The sequence below is a fragment of the Drosophila navojoa genome, chromosome X (genome assembly GCF_054131105.1).
Source record: "Drosophila navojoa isolate 15081-1374.11 chromosome X, UAZ_NAV_1.0, whole genome shotgun sequence".
In the NCBI taxonomy this organism is placed as follows: Eukaryota; Metazoa; Arthropoda; class Insecta; order Diptera; family Drosophilidae; genus Drosophila; species Drosophila navojoa.
The window spans coordinates 32,766,146-32,781,304 of record NC_142895.1 but is presented as its reverse complement, the minus strand read 5'-3'; the positions used below and the strand labels follow the sequence as shown (position 1 = coordinate 32,781,304).

At 41.3% G+C, this 15,159-nt stretch overlaps 2 long non-coding RNA genes and 1 pseudogene across 2 annotated transcripts in view; all 3 read right to left on the bottom strand.

Moving 5' to 3' along the window:
- Positions 1–15,159, bottom strand: part of LOC149090876 (uncharacterized) — a 71,356-nt gene that overhangs the window by 44,168 nt on the left and 12,029 nt on the right. The window lies entirely within an intron of this gene.
- Positions 8,301–9,017, bottom strand: LOC149090878 (uncharacterized; annotated as a pseudogene).
- LOC149090877 (uncharacterized) lies at positions 11,550–12,708 on the bottom strand. Its single transcript, XR_016197500.1, has 2 exons — positions 12,080–12,708; positions 11,550–12,034 (listed from the first exon to the last, which is right to left on the bottom strand). It is a non-coding gene; the product is annotated as an uncharacterized LOC149090877 (long non-coding RNA).

The following is a 15,159-nucleotide window of genomic DNA, read 5'->3' as shown; positions in this document are numbered from 1 at the left end:
CATTTACTATCATATATTTATTTACTATCATATATATATATATATAGGATATCATTCCTGACGTCGATAACAACATTGAGTTGTTTCATTGTATCATTGCCTAGAATGCCATGAAATGTTTTTAGAGTGGGTAATACGAAAAATCTGATTGGAGTGTTGAGGTTAAAAAGATTGAGCAATATATGATGAGTTATGGCTATTTTCCCGCCTATAGAATTAGCGAAACAAGTTTCTTTGTTCTTTTTTGCGTTGGTTACTAGGGAAGATTGTATGTAATTCTGATTGGAACCTGTATCAATGAGGAAGTTCAGTACCTGTCCGTCCCTCGTTTTGCATTGGAAGTAGGGTAACGAGGAACGATTTAAGCTAAAAAATTGACATCGGACAGTAGGAAGTAGGGTAACGAGGAACGATTTAAGCTAAAAAAATTGACATCGGACATATCGGCAATTTCTGTGGTTGCTTCGTTCTCGTATGGTGTTTCGACGATACCTTGCTCCTCTGCAGCAGCATAGTAGGCCTGTTCACTCATACACTGTTCGTATGCCTCGGCATAAGCTTCGGTGGCGTATGCGTTTGCATATGCATTTGCGTAAGCGTTAGCTTCGTCATCTACGTTCTGCGCTTGGGTTTCCCCAGTATTGATATGAAATTGTCGTTGTTGTTTGAATGGGTTTTCTGCCCTAGAAGATAAGGGTCTCTTCCCAGTGAATTGGTTATTATTTGGCCTATCATATAATTCACATTCCTGGTTCTGATAGACGAGTCGACTTCCATTGGTTGTGGAGCCGGTTGTGGTTTTGGGGCTATTGGTCTTGGTGGTGCGTTAAAGAACTGTAGTGGTTGTTGGTGTATGGGTCTAGGTATGAAACCTGAATTCTGGGGGTTAAACTTAGGCTTTGGTGGATAATACAGATTCGGATTAAAGTTGGTTCGATTTAAGATGTGTGGGCTATTGTGTCGAAATGAAGATTGAGTAATTCTATTTTGATGATTGTACCTCGGAGGAAGCGAAGGGGCTCTTATAGGGTTAACGGAATTCCTAATCGACTGGTTCTCAATCAGTCGGCACAAGTGAAGGGCATGTTTAAGGTCGGTTGGCTCTTTGATGGCTAATAACCTTGGTAAGTCTCCGTTGAGACCTCTGATAAACGTAACTAATGCTTTGTCCCTATAAATCTTGGTAATAGCTCTTACTGATTCTGCAGATGAATCGTGGTTATTTATCTGATTCAATATTAGAGACAGATGATAATAAACGGCTTGGTAAAATTCGTCTATTGATCGCCCATTTTGCCTAAGAGTATAGAGTTGGTACTCCAGTGTCTTAAGATCTCTGCGATCTGCGAAATGGTCAGTGGGACATTGGGATATTGCTTTCCAATTTAGTGGGGTATTATATGCTTCTAACACAGCATCGGCTTCGCCAACTACTTTACTTCTTACTACCATTAAGATACCATAATGCTTTGGTGTTCCCAGTACAGTAGAGTAGGCCTCAAATATCCAATTTTCTGGTGGTGGCATGTTTATTTTAGAGAATGCGTTCGTTAGTTCGTCAATGGTCACGGACAGACTTAAAGAGTTTTTATCGAATCGGAAAATGGTGGTGGTTTGTTTTCAGAATATGTTCTTGGAATCTTAATTTATGTTAGTAAATTCCTACGCGATCAACGCAGTGATCTTCCTGGCTATTATTGTATGGCTTTACGGGCCATACGCTATACCGGGCAACTAGATGTCGCTCAGTAGTACAATTTTCAGAGTTTTCTTAAATACTAAGTGTTAGAGTTCAATATTTCTTTTGTTTTTCTTAATTTCTAGGTGAATTGTTTAATATCTTTGTTGCTTATTTCTTTTTTTTTTTTTCAAAACTTATTCACTATGCTTACAATATAATCATCAGCATCGTTGACTCCCGCGATGATGGTCCGGATTGCTCTCTTTCGTCGGATTCCAGTATTAGTGGTGTCTCCGTTACTAAAGATCCTGCGACGCACACTGATTACGCGGTACCCTACGGGCGGACACTTATAGGGTGGCAACAATGTTTTTGACCCACGACCGTACCTCGTTTACGTAATTAAAGTCACTCTTTCACGAACACGGTGTAGCTGCGGATTAGGCACTATTACGGATCGTTCGAATGCTCCCGTTAGTTACGGATTAGGTACTAACGTTTCGATAGTTGCGGATTAGGCACTAAAGATTTTTCGTCGCGTTCACTAGCAGCTATATTTCGTTATAGGTGCTCTCGCGAACAATAGTTGATACTATGTTTTTCGACGCGTAAACTTTCTAGGATAACAATCGCGGGTCCCTGCTCGGGCGCCAATTAAATATGCGAAAGCGGTTTTTATATAAAAAAAAAACGTTTATTTACTTTCGGAGTTTGATTAGAACTAACTTAAGAATAATTATACAAGTACTATTTATATGAAAGCTGCCGCTGCTGCTATTGGCGTCGCTGCTGTTGTTGCTGTTAGGTGTCTTGTGACACGATGGCTCTCACGGTGGTGCTGATCAGTGCGCTGACTCGGCGCTCGTGGCGGAAATGCTCACGTTGACCAGAATGTGTTTTGGCCAAGTGCATTGATCTTATTAATATTGCTGACGATAGGCTCCCACGGTTGCGGTTGCGTTGCTGTTGTATTCTGCTGACAAAGCGCACGTGTCAAAAGTGCATGCACTGGAGCTGTGATATAATTGGGCTGGTGCAATGCCCTTTTGTAGGGTCTGTCGTTAACTTACATTTTGATTAAGCAGAGACAGCTGAGAAGAATATAGAAAAGAATTTAGTTTTTTGGTACAGTGTTACATGACGATTGCACCAAAGGTATATTTACAGCAATGGGTGTAGATCTGTTACGATTTTTAGGTCTAAATTCATGAACAACCACATGAGGTGGCCAGAAGTTTGGATTACATAAAGTTTTAAAATGTTCTATCGGCACATTTAGCTTAAAAGAGGCGATTTCACGCGGAGCTGCGAAGCTAAACTTCGATTAAAAAACCTTAGCCGAAGTCTTGCTTGCTATAAAAGCATATACTGCCTCACAGGTCTAGATATGTAAACTTGCTTTCGAGGAGAGACGACTGATAAGGATATGCCGGGAGTGGCTGAATTATTAACACTCATGGCTTGAACAGCAATTGGAGAAGATTCCAATTTTTGAACAGAAGCCTGAGTATCAATAGCAGTCTCAACAGAAGAACCAATAGCTTCAGGAACAGGTGATATAGGATCGAGGAAATTAGGAGTGGATGACAAAACTGAAGCGCAAGGTGAGGGAGGGGCAAGCGAATTAGGTGACGGTGTTGGTACAGAGGGAGGTACCAACAACGATAAAGACTCCAAATGAGGTGGGGGACTCTCGAAATTATACTGGGTTAATATTTCTTCAGCAGCAGCCATATCACTGGATAACTGCTTAGAAATTTTTTGCAGTTTTAAAAACTGAGCCCTTACAGCGCTGTACATTTTAGAAAAGTTGATCTGTCTTTCTAAACAAATCGGACAAGACCAGCGTACAACCCCATTACCAATTTTTACCGTGGACATAATCTTGTCATAATCACAGCCAGTGAGACCTGCACATTTAATATGCATCATATTATCGCACAACCAGCAATTGACAAATTGCGCTTGTGCAGAGTCCACTGCCTGCCTGAACGTACAAGATTTTTTGCAGCAGCTCATATTGGCAATTGGGATCACAGTAGAAATTAAAGAAAAGCAGCAGAAATAAAAAAAAGAAGAGAGTAAAATATGCTGACAGAGCGAGTCCAACAACAATCAACCGTTAAAGAGCAGAACGAATGATTATATTGAGAGAGATAGTCAACAACAAAAACCGCCGTTACAGAGCGTAACGAAAGAAACACAGAGAGTTATTACTGTCAACCAGCTTCGTATGCGATTGATACTTGCACTACACATATCTTCAGCATCTTTAAGCTCCTTGCCAATGGCGACGACAGATACATCATCAGCAACGCCAGTGCTGTGCGCACCTGCGAGTAGTTCGAAGCGCCGTACGCCATCGTACATGATATTCCATAGGAGAGGCCCCAGCACGGAGCCTTGGGGTACTCCAGCTGACACTGTTTGAGTTTGGAGACCCTCACCAGTGTTGTACACCAGTGTTCTTTCTCTGAAGTAGCTCTTCATTATCTCTTTTAGATAATTAGGGATATTCTATTGTGATAGCGCATCCAGTATCATATCCAACTAGCTGTGTTGAGGGCATTCTTTACATCCAGTGTCGCGATGATGCAGTTTTGCTTCGTTCCGTGCCTCCATCTGGTGCCTTGGATGGCGGAAGTTGCCAGGCCAACAACCTTTTTCTAGCGCATATGTTGTTGGCCGGGCCTTCCGGAAACCAAATTGTTTAGGTGACAGACCTCCCGCGCTATCTAGAGCAAATCAGTTTTTCAAACACATTTCCCATGGTGTCTAAGAGGCAGATTGGTATATACGACGATGGCTCTTCCGGTGGTTTGCCAGCCTTGGGTAGCAATACCAGGTTCTGGGCTTTTCGTTTTGCAAGGAACGTCTCCTGAATGAAATATTCATTGTATAACTCGGCAAACGTTCTAGGGTGCAAGGCGAGGGCTCGCTTTAACGCACAATTTGGGATCTCATCCGGTTCTGAAGCTGTGTTAGCTCTGAGACCTCTGAGAACTACTAAAATTTCCTTTGGCTGTAGCTAAAACTATTTGAGTGCTCGTTAAGCTGCATAGATGGAGTTCAATCGTTCTGGAAAGAGCGTTTCCACAATTGATTTAAGCTCCAAGCGATCTGTAGGCTGCACCTGTCTACCTGCGTATAGTCTTTTAACTACTATCTTATATGCCCTGCCCCAAGGTCATATTCGGCTGAGTCAGACAACTTTAAAAAGCATTCCCTTTTACTTGTCCGAATGGCCTTTTTCAACTCTTTTTTAGCTGCCTGGTAAGCTAGTTGTTTCTCAAAAAACGTAGACCTACTGCGAGCCCATTGGTAGCTTCTTCTCGCCTGGATGCATTTGTGTCGAGTGTCACCTATTTGTACATTCCACCAATACATAGGCTCCTGTTGTCGCGTGAACTGTTTGCGACGAAACATAGTCCTATTAAAGGCACTCTGAATTTGGGCTACCATTTGGCATGCTCTAGCCTAGGCATTACCAATTGTGCCCAGAGATTGAATATCCTCTGAGAAGACCGCGGGTTCAAAAGCCGTTACGATTCTCTCCACAAAGTGGTCTGGGAACTAATGCTTGAAAAATTGTGCAAAACGCTGTACACTAGTGTCTGGTCTATGTGTTCTCTGCACATATGCAAATACATATGCAAATGCTCGTTTCACGAGGCCGACCAATGGTAAATTTTGGGTTTTACAATCTGCACTGGCAGTAAGGGTTCGTCCAAAGGCACACAAATGCTCATACATTTTTCCAGATAATGCAATAGTGTGTGTGCACGTCCGTCGCGAAATCATATTATTTATGAGCATTAACACTTTCTTACACTTCCTAGATATAATCATGAAAACGCTAACATTTTTTATGATTGTGGCAAACGCTTTTTATAACCTTCACTCAAAAGGGAAGTGCTGGGATCGTCTCGAACAAATTTCAATTTGTTGCGCTGCTGAGTTGGGTGATTGCAGAGCTCATAGAGAGGGAGAGAGAGAGAGAGAGAGAAGAGCGATAGATTGTGAGAGAGGATATGACGAATACCGCAAGGCACAAAGTGGGACCATTTCGTTTGCGTTTTTGCAGCGTACTGATTTCGTCATTCTGATTTTTATGATAAAAACAAGTAAGAACGTTGCAGTCAGGCGCTACCGACTGCGGAATACTCATTCACAGTCCGTATACATAATGCTATGTTTACAAAGGGGCATTTATTCTTATTTCAAATTTAATTTGGCTTTAAAAAAATATAGTACAAAACAATTATGCTTTTTGATTATATTGTAGCATTTGGTAATTTTTATCGAGTAATCGATAATTATTATATTGATCGTGCACTTTTTGAGTACAAATGTATGGTAATTTTCGTTGATAGCTTTCGGTCACACCTATTGCAGATTCTTAAGCGTTTGCTTACATTACAAAAGCGCGCTTTTTAGCATTCTAAGAATTGCGATTGATTTCTGGATTTTCTAGCTGTTATTGTAGTTTTGTCAGATGACGCTCTGTTATTAGCTTGTTGTATTTTAGCTACCAGATTGTCAAGCAAAGCGATAGCGTGGGTGATAGAGGCGTCGCAAGTTAAGTTACAGCGGCGGAGGTTCAAAGCCCCTTCAATGTTGTGTATTTTTTTCATAAATATTTCGTTTTTTATAAGAAAGATACTTATTTTATTCTTTTTTCTAATTGACAAATTTTATAAGTTTAAATTTGTTTCTTCTTAAATAGCCCTCATATATGTATGTACGCATTTATGCATGTATATGTATGTACATAAGTCTCCACGCATATGTAGCATCAAGCATTCCAGCCTTTCTTATGCACGCGCTCATTTGTATGTGTGTATGTATGTACACATAAATGCATACTCTAGCGTTGAAATGAGACTGATTTGTTTTTGCTTTGTTCTTGAATTTACCATCCGCTACTCTCATAACAAGAATCTTATTTTTGGATTTCATTTTAATTACGATTGTTGACAGTAGGTGGTGGCGCTGTCGGCAAAGGCGCCGGCTCAATTTTTGTTTTGTTATTTTGACAAACATGACTTGAATGCGAGTTCAAATCCCGCCGAAAACTCTTTTTTGTAAATTGCAAATTTTGTTATTTTAGCTTCAATTGTATTTTTTAAATATTTAAATTTTATTTTTAAATTTTATAAAAATGTTTCCTTCCGTGTTATCAATGCCTATTAAGCCTATTTGTATATACATGTACATACATAGATAGCTCAAGCATATAAATGTCGCAATTTGATAATACAAATGCCGATTGCCACGTAGTTGCCGTAGACACCTCATTTTTGGTCAGTTCTTAGAAAGAGCTAACGGTAACGTAAATGCGAAATTTGAATGCTTGCGCTCAAAAAATGTGAAAATTACAGGATATTTTTTGATATGCCACGCCCCCAAAGAGGCGTGACAATTATTTTTGGGGCATCGATAGAGGAGGTTACCAGTAACTCAACTATCCAAATTTGAAGCTTCTAGCTCTTAAACTGTAGGAGATATAAAGTTTTGCGGTTTGCCACGCCCCCTTTGGGCGGACATATATCCACTATAGCTTGTTGGACTTGGGAGGTCAACTCGCGTATATATACCAAATTTCAAGTCTCTAGCATCAATAGTGCCTAGAATATAGCCAAATTTGAAATATCACTATATCTTCAGGTCCGATTTGCCACGCCCCTAGTAGGCGTAGACATAAAATTTTTTCATCAGTCATTATAGAATTATAGCATTAGCTCACGTCCGAAATTTCAACATTCTAGCTTTAGAACTTTAGGAGATACCGTTTTATCCGGTTTGCCACGCCCCCAATGGGCGTAGATATATCCACCATAGCTTTTTGGACTTGGGGGGTCAACGCGGTTCTACATACCAAATTTCAACTTTCTAGCTTTTCAACTAACATGATTTCTGGTATATCAGAAAATGCATTTTCCTATTTGCCCCGCCCCTAGTGGGCGGATCGGGAAAATTTTAACACTTTATAAATCGAGTATGTGTTCCAAATTTCAAGTCTCTAGCTTCAATAGCGGCGAAATGAACTGCGTTCATACGGACAGACGGACAGACGGACGGACGGACAGACGGACGGACAGCAAGACGGACATTGCACAAAACCAATATACTAATTCACTTCGTGAATGAGTATAAAAATACCGAGCTGAGAAAATATCAAGTTGGTTGGTACTTGCGAGACAGACTTTTCTGTGTGGAAAAACTTTTATACAGCTAATTTTGTTTTTTATCATTTTGGGATTTTAAGTTTAATATTTTCAAAGTCATTATTATTGTCCTTCCAAAAGGAGTGCAATGGTCCAGAATTATAAGCAACTTGCCGTCTCTTCGAATTAAAAGGCAAGTGTTGGCAACAGTGGTTCAATTTGTACTATTTTATTGTATACAAGAACGCAAGCGCAGCTTGCACAGTGAGAGCGCATCTATGCGCAAACAGCGAACGACATTATCAGAGCGCACTCCCTTGGTCGCGCTCTCAACAACAAATATTTACAATGGCTCTTAAAAGTCTACTACGTCAATTAAGATTTCAAGGCAAATGCCTTGACATCGGCCGCGTTGAAAGGCCGTAGGGCTTCAATAAAATAATTCAGGCATGTTAGCTAATTAACAGCGGGGCAACGCGAGATTTTGTCTTGACGACAACGACGCTCACCCTACCATGGCTTCTGTCACCACGCCCAGCATCCACTGTTGTGGAGGAGCGTTGTCCTCTCCCACTAGCACGACTGCGCCGACCTCTACGTTCCGCCTGTCCTGCGACCACTTCGACTTCTGCTGGAGGCTGAGCAGGCCGTCCCTTGACCAGTCGCTCCAGAACCGCCGCTGGATGTTTGATGTCAGCTGCAATCTTTTTAAGTGCGTCAGCTTGACGTCGTGACTGGCTCGGTGGACACGGTTGGCAGCGGCACGAGCGTTGCTCCGATCAGTGCCCTGGCGTGAGCACTTCGCCTTCGTTCGGGTTGCTGCCGGGAGCGACCATTGGCCGCGAATTGAGCACGGCCTCGACCTCGACCAGCACGGTGGCCACCTCGTCCTGGCGCAAGATTGCGCTGCCCATTCCCTTCAACAGCAATCCCTTGGCAGATTTCACTGCCGCTTCCCAAGGCCGCCGAAATGCGGCGCTCGAGGAGGAATGAGAACGACTTCCATTCCCCGCTCCGCAGCAAACGTTTCCGTATCCGCGGTCCAGCGTGCGTGCAGCACCCACGAAATTGGTGGCATTGTCGCAATACAGCTTCTGGACAAGCCGACGTCGACCAAAGAACCTGGATAAACACATCAAAAATGAATTCGAGGTCGAATCGGTGACTAATTCAAGATGCTCTGCCTTCGAAGTGAAACAAACAAGTATGGCAATATATATTTTGACTGGCGATTTGCCACGAATTATCAGCGAAACTAGTATTGGACCACAAAAATCCACTCCACTGATCTCAAATGGCCTATTACTATGTAAGCGATCAGCGGAAAGATTGCCCATTATTTTGGATAAGAGTTTCGGTTTGTAGCGAAAACAATTTTCGGACTACTGCACTGCAAGCCTCTCGAGCATTGACCAGCCAAACTTGCTGCCGAAGCAGGCCCATTAGTACTAGTGGATTGGCGTGGCAATGAGAGCGATGCAAATGCTCTAAATAAAGCGTCACGAAACGACACCTTTTTGAAAGCAATAAGGGGAATTTGGCATTATGTGCTAATGGTGCCTTCAATAGACGACCTCCTACTCGTAGCAACCACAACACACGCCTGCCATGCCGATGTGGGTGCAAAAAAGGCGTCAGTTTTTGCAATGACGGTTGCAACATGATTGATTTCTTTATTTTCTCAATTTCTTCGCTGAACTCAATGTGTTGAATTACAGATATGACTGCAAGGAATGCGAAACTTAATTCAGAAGCTGTAGGAATCAGTGAAGAATGACTCTCTTGTTTTCCATTAATAAAGCGCAACATATATGCAACTATGCGGATTAACTTAGAGAATGACGAAGTTAATTCAATAAGTTGTGCGATGGGGTTTGTCACCTCATCGACCGCGATCATAGTAATTGCAGTTCTACGCTTCTCTAGCAGCTCTAACCCTTTTGATAAGGTCAAGGCTCAACTGAACATCCCCGAGATACAATATCTGCTGGGTTATCTTTCGTTGGTACATAACGCCAAGATACTTTTGTAAGGCGGCTCGCTGAACCGCCTCACATAATTTTACTATTTCTTAAATGGGTCAAGGGACGCGCGCAAGTCGCGGCGACCAGCAATGCAACCCTGCCCTGGGCAGACTGGCGCTGCCTCGGCATGGGTATGTATATGTATATATTTATGTATATATATATATATATATGCGCGGGTATGTGGACCCGACCTGCGTAACGCAAGAACGAAAAGAATAGCACTAGCAGCGGCAAACAACGGTGTAAGCGTAACGGCGCTAAAGGACAGTGCAGGCTTAACCTAATGTCCGTCACCACCTCCCGGAGACTTGTGTTTGGCTTCTTATGATTTTTGTTATTGATTATCTTTAAGAATATATGAAACTAAAGTAATGTAAGAAAAAAATTCTGAGAAAAAGTGCCTTTCCTAATAAAATATGATGTTAAAGTTGAATTTGAACAACTTTTTTTGTTTTGCAAACAATTAATGGACATACTGTATATTGAATGTTATGTTTTGAATTTATGACTTCGATAGGCAAGCACATGATCATATCCATATACAAAATAAAAGGTGCTTAAATACAAGCGCGCCTCTTCAATTCGAACCCTAAATCGGTCAATTCTAAGTTGAGGTAGGCACATAGGCGCTTATATTTATGTTAGTAGCTTTATTGACTATCTAAAGCGACAAGGGCATGTGTGTATATTTAAGCACCTGATTTCATTTCAATGAATGCATTTTTTTAAGTTCATTAAGCTAATGGAATGAAATCCTTTGCACCTATTATTATATATACATGCATGCAAGTAAAAAAACTTATAAGCTGTATTGACAAGTGCATATCAAGTATTTAAAAAAATGTATTTATGTACATACATATGTACGTATGTATGTATGTAGCAATTCACAAGATCGACCAAATGCAAATGATGGGCTTTAAAATTGCTACAGGCAGCAAGAGCTTCGCACACAGGCATACACATACTCGTAATACATGTAGCAAGGGAGAGTGTGTGCGTGCACATTCGTCGCGAAAGCATTTTCACTATGAGCACCAACGCTCTCATACCCTTTCCACAAATAATATCGAAAACACATATACATATTTTGTACGAGCTTGGCAAACGGTTTAAAGAGTTCGGTATACTCTTCACACAGAAGGGAAGGCATGGGTTATTGCTGCGAGGAAATTTCAATTTTCGTGAGCTGGCAGCTCAGAGCTGCTGCTTGTGCTCACATGCATACACACATACAGTGTGCCACTAAAGTCACCGTACTCTTGTTGTATTTTCGCGAATCACCCTGAAACTTGGCCAAAAATTTTTTAAATTAAAAAAATTTAATGCAGGATTATAAACTAATATATTTTCTTCTAAACTAAAAAAGAAAAACAGTGAAATTTCAAACTTAACATAATAATATTAATTAAAAACAATAGGAACTCCAATGTCTGCGTCAACAAAAGTCTACGTACTCTTACAAACTAATAGAAACTTACTAACTATAAGGAACAATCTTTTCAATTAAACTTCAAATTTAGTATCTAGTGGGATAACCCTTCATCTTAATCACCTCTCTGAGGCGATTTGGCATTGAAAGCACCAATTTTTCGATATATTTGGGATCTAACGCGCACCACTCCTGGTGTAATGCCTCTCGCAGGCGGTTTTTGCTGCTTATTTGGTGCTTCCTTATTTTTTTTTCGAGCATATTCCAAACATGCTCGATTGGATTGATATCCGGGCTCTGTGGCGGCGTCTCTAAAAGATGTGGAGTGTTGTACGCTAGATACAACCTAGTATTAATTGCTTTATGTTTAGGGTCATTGTCCTGTTGAAACCAGAAATCAGACCCAATTCCAAGTTTCTCGGCGCTGCTCTTTAAATTTTTTTTTTAAATATCAATGTACACATATTGGTCCATCACTCCGTCGATGAATTCCAAATTTCCGACTCCTGCTGCAGCTATGCAACCCCAAACCATATTACCTCCGCCGCAGTGTTTTACGGTTTTTATTGTATTTTTGGGGTTCAGTGCTTCTCCTGGTCTCCTCCAGACGCGGAGACGCCCATCTGAACCAAAAATGTTATATTTAGACTCATCTGAGAAGATAACCTTCCGCCAGAAGTCCATTGGTTTGTCCACATAGGCTTTGGCAAACTCTAAGCGCTTTCTCCTGTTTGTTAAATTTATAAGAGGCTTCTTGCGAGGCGTGTTGGACCTAAAGTTATAGGTTTTAATGGCTCTACGGACTGTTTCCGGGTGAACTTCCTTGTCAATTGTTCGACCCAGCTCTGACGCATTCTGCACTGCGCTACAAAAAGGATCCTTGTCCACCAGATGCTTTATTGTGCGCTTGTCACGATCGGATAGTACAGGTGGCCGACCAGATCTCTTGTTGTTTTTGATGCGCCCTTCATATTTGAATCTACCAATGACAGTCTGTATAGTAGACTTGCTTCTGGACATGATTTCTGCTATCTCTGCATACGACTTTTGCTCCTTTGTGTGGAGATGCAAAATCTTTCCACGATCTTCAAGCGATAACTCTTTTCGTGGCATTTTTACTGCAAAACTCAAATATTTTGTCCAGCTCAAGTAAAACACGCCAACTATTAAGAATTTACTCATTATTGCATACATATTTCGAAAACCCCCGTTATTTCTAAGAAGAACGCTGGCGCCAGACAGTGCAAGAAAATAAGAGTACGTAGACTTTTGTTGACGCAAATATTTGGGTATGTTTACATTCGCTGTAATATTATGGAACTAAAATTAAAAGTAAATGTTTTTCTTTTATAATCTAGAAGAAAATATATTAGTTTATAATCCTGCATTAAATTTTTTTAATTTAAAAAAATTTTGGCCAAGTTTCAGGGTGATTCGCGAAAATACAACAAGAGTACGGTGACTTTAGTGGCACACTGTATACACTATTGAAAGAGCGCAGAGCATCGAGAGAGAGAGAGCAAGGGAAACATTGAGCACAGAGGGATCTTTTGTTCAACCATCGACCATCACGGTCGAGCGCATGAAGCAAAATGATTGTGCTCTCATATATTTTCGAGGTCCGACCCCTAAAAGTGATGAGCCGAGCAAATACGAAGTTGACTGGGAGATTACTCTCGAAAATAAGTGTGTAAAACACTTTACACTACGTGTCCGGTCTATGTGCTCTGTTGTGTGGTCAGTGTTGTTCTAGTGTGATCAAATTGAGATAATACAACACTGACGTCAGTAAATGCTGATATCGAGTGTGGCTCAGGGTTGTGTTGGGTAAGTCTGATGATTGTTATCGATATTGATACATATATATATATATATATATATATATATATATATATATATATATATATATATATAATAACCAATGTTAATAATAAAATGAAGTGTGCGGCCTCGTGAGCGGATATACCTCAAGGCACGGTACAACAGGGTAAGCTAGCGGCTCTCAGGCCATAAAAGTGCAGTGCACATTGGGTTGAGAACGAGATAAACTTAGGCAAAATAAGTTACAGTAAAACTGCATAAAACGAGAAAATATAAAGAGAGGTAGAAAGGGGAAAAAAACAGTAATAAAGTAAATAAATGAATAAAGCGATAATAATAATAAACCTAAAATAACAGGTAAATAGCATTACATGAAATGATAGTAAACGGAAGTAAAATAGAACTACACAAAATTTAAAGGTGGAAAAAACATACATTTACACATGTATATATAAGTAATAATAATAATAATTTTTTTTTTTTTGTGAGTTGAGGTAGGAAAAAAATGCTTTATGCACCGTCAGTCAGGTCGTCACTCCGACCGGTGTGTCGGACTGCATGACTGCTTACCGACTAAAAAATCCTCCTCTTCTGGGGCTCGAAATCACCTTGGAACCAGGAGTTATCCCGCATTAACCTTCAAGGTGGAGCCCCATATTGTGCTCTAAATGAGCATTGCCCTCTGTGTGCCTGCGTCCAGGTCAGACTTCTTCCGCTGAAGAACCTTTTCGGCGAAGTCATAAACTTTTTTCCAAGCATCTATGCTACTGCACATTTGCTGTACGAATGTCTCTACTTTGACTTCACCGACTGTTTCTGCCAGGTCGATTCCTTCTTCCGACCACCTGTTGCAGTTGAAAAAAGTGTGTTCTGCATCGTCCATTGCATTTCCACAATAAATACAGCTGGATTCAGTAGTTTTTCCCATCTTATTAAGATACTTTCGAAAGTATCCATGTCCGGAGAGTAGTTGTGTCAAATAGAACGACGTTCACCGTGTTTTCTATTTATCCACTTCTCTAGATCGGGGATTATTCTAGCGGTCCATCTTCCATACCTTTAACATGACCATCTCGCCTTCCACGAGACTATGGTTTGCTGTCGTATACTCTTTGCCGCCCGTTCTGAGAATTCTCCTCTTTGCCGAAGATTCCATATATTTTTGCGCTCTTGGGCAAGCAAGTCAACCGGTATGACTGCTGCTATCACAGTCACGGCAGCCCCGGAGACTGTGGGGTACGCCGATGTTATCCTGAAGGCTGCTCTTCGTTGCACTGATAACATCGGCTTTCACATTACATTCGCCTTTAAGGTGTCCGCCCACACTTCACTTCCGTATAGCAATATCGCATTTGTCGCTTTCATGAGAAGTCTTCGTTTTCCTGCCGTCGGGCCGTCGATGTTTGCCATCAGTCTACTCAAAGACCCCGTTGCTGTCGCTGTTTTCCGCGTGGCATGCTTCAGCTGTTCCCAGAAGGTAAGTTTACTGTCTAATCTAACGCCTAGATAGTTCACTGTTCTCTGAGTCCTTATAAGGTTTCCGCTTACTCGCATCTCTATTTCGGTTGGGATCTGCTTCCCCGTGAACAGAAGTAACTCTGTTTTATGGGTGGCAAGTTCCAATCCTCGAGAGCTGAGCCATGTTTGCGTGCGGATCATGACTTGGGTAAGTCTCTTTTGGGCCTCTACGGTGTTTCTGGCAGTAATAACAGCTGCTGTCGGTATAACCAATTAGGAAAGTGTCTTCAGGCATATCCAGTCTTAGGATGTCGTCGTAACTGATATTCCACAGGTCTGGTCCCAGGATTGACCCCTGTGCAGCTCCTCCAGTCACTCTATACCGTTTCGTACCAGTCTGTGTGAAGTACAAGAGTATTCGATGCTGCAAATAGCTTCTTATCATATTTATCAGGTACTCCGGTATATGGAAACGATGCTCCAAGGAAGTAAGCATATCGGTCCACCTTACACTATTAAAGGCGTTTTTAACGACCAGCGTTGCTAGCAGGACCAGTGGGCGCGAGTATGCAT